Source organism: Acinonyx jubatus, chromosome E4 (assembly GCF_027475565.1).
Source record: "Acinonyx jubatus isolate Ajub_Pintada_27869175 chromosome E4, VMU_Ajub_asm_v1.0, whole genome shotgun sequence".
In the NCBI taxonomy this organism is placed as follows: domain Eukaryota; kingdom Metazoa; phylum Chordata; class Mammalia; order Carnivora; family Felidae; genus Acinonyx; species Acinonyx jubatus.
Window position 1 is genome coordinate 62,907,586 of NC_069395.1, and position 2,110 is coordinate 62,909,695.

A 2,110-nucleotide genomic window follows, 5' to 3' on the forward strand; every position below is an offset into this window, starting at 1 on the left:
CCCTGGCCTCTTCTTTACAGTTAGTTGTAGAGTTTGTTCTCCCAGTCTTCAGGTCATTTTCTAGCTTATTTACAGTGATGGGGGGTGTTATCTAGTTGTATCCACAGGACGAGGTCAGCTTAGAGTCTTTCTACTCTGCCCTCTTCCTTGGAAGTCAGCCATGTAACTCTTTTTTTTTTTTTTTTAATTTTTCATGTTTATTTGTTTTTGAGAGACAGAGAGAGACAGAGCATGAGCAGGTGAGGGGCAGAGAGAGAGGAAGACACAGAATCCGAAGCAGGCTCCAGGCTCCAGGCTGTCAGCACAGAGCCCAACACAGGGCTTGAACCCACAAATCATGAGATCATGATCCCAGCGAAGTCGGACGCTTAACCAACTGAGCCACCCAGGTGTCCCTCAGCCATGTAACTCTTAATGTCAATCTGTTCATATGTTCAGAAGGACATCTAAACTGATGTTAACTTATCCAGGACAATGATAATTTCTGACTCATGAGATTTATGTTCATTTTTAACTTTCTTCTCTGTACGTTTTTTTGTATTGTCAGGTTTATTTCCATGAATAACATGAGGGCATTTTTGTTTGTTTTTTCCTTCATGAAGACCATGGATTGTTATTCTTAGAGGCACCCGGGTGGCTCAGTCGGTTAAGTGACTGACTCTTGGTTTCGGCTCAGGTCACAATCTCACGGTTCATGGGATCGAACCCTGCATCAGGCTCTGCGCTAACAGCGTGGAGCCTGCTTGAGAGTCTCTCTCTCCCTCTCTCTCTGTCCCCTCCCCCACTCTCTCTCAAAATAAATAAACTTTAAAAATTTTTTAATTTATGTATTTTAATTAAAACGTAATTCAACCTGGGCTTCAATGTCCGATAGCGCTAGGTTCAAACCGTAGACTTATTAGAGCCTGGTTGTGACTTCCAGCGAGTTCCCTCGCCTCTGTTAGCCTTCATTTCAAACGGAGATATTTACCTTCAGAGGCCACGGCTGGGATTTGGCTTGGTATGTGTCAAATAGCTAACACAGTGCCTGGCAATAGAAGGTGCCTACCCAGCAAATGAGAACCATTTATCACTTCTATTAGTGTAATCCCAGTAGGTTGCTTCTGTTCTTTAAACTTTCCCCTCTCTACTTTTAACAAAGCGCTGTGTCACCAAGACTTTGGCATTAAACTACTATTGTCTCTGTTCCATGTGGGTGAGGCTCCCAGTGGGAGCCCCAGTCTACCCCTTTGTCTCTCCACCTAAAATTGTATGGAAATTGGGGCACCTGGGTGGCTCAGTTGGTTAAGCACCGGACTTCAGCTCGGGTCACGATCTCACGGTTCGTGAGTTCAAGCCCCATGTCAGGCTCTGTGCTGACAGCTCGGAGCCTGGAGCCTCCTTCGGATTCTGTGTCTTCCCCCTCTCTCCGCCCCTCCCCTGCTCACGCTCTGTTTCTCTCTCTCAAAAATAAACATTAAAAAATATTATTTAATAAGAATAAACATAAATAAAATTGCATGGAAATACCTTACTTCCTCTTTGCAAACACTATTTAACTGAGGGGTGGTCCTGGGCCCAGGCCAGCATCCTGCAGATAATACTCGTGGTTTATCTTGGTTTTGGTTTTTGGTAAAGGTTGGTTTGAATAGGCACATTTGCGATTCTGTTATTCTGAGGTTACGACTCTGTTCTACATAGTAGTGCTGCTGTGATGCTCCGTGTTTGGTTTGAACTGTATCTGTAAACAATTAAAAGCCTCCTCTGATGGCCTCAGTAGAAGCAGAATGGAGCCTAATTGAGTGCTGGACCAAGCAGAGCTGGGCTCATTTGTCCCTCGTGTGCCCTACTTCCTCAATTCTAGCTTGCAAAGGGTAGCACATGCCAATACCGCACCACCCAGCTCTTTAACCTTATGTTGTCCCTGGAATACCCTTTACAGAAAATAAAGTTCTGATGATTAAATAGTCTGGGTTATTTGCCCACATGGTGTTCTTTTCCACCCTGATTTTCACCCTTTCTTTCTTGTGCAGCTTGGCTCTCATAGAGACCAAAGGATCCCTACTTTTTATAAGGCCATGACCTGACAGGCATCATCTAGCAAAACTTTCTGTCCCACAGTGCATCACAA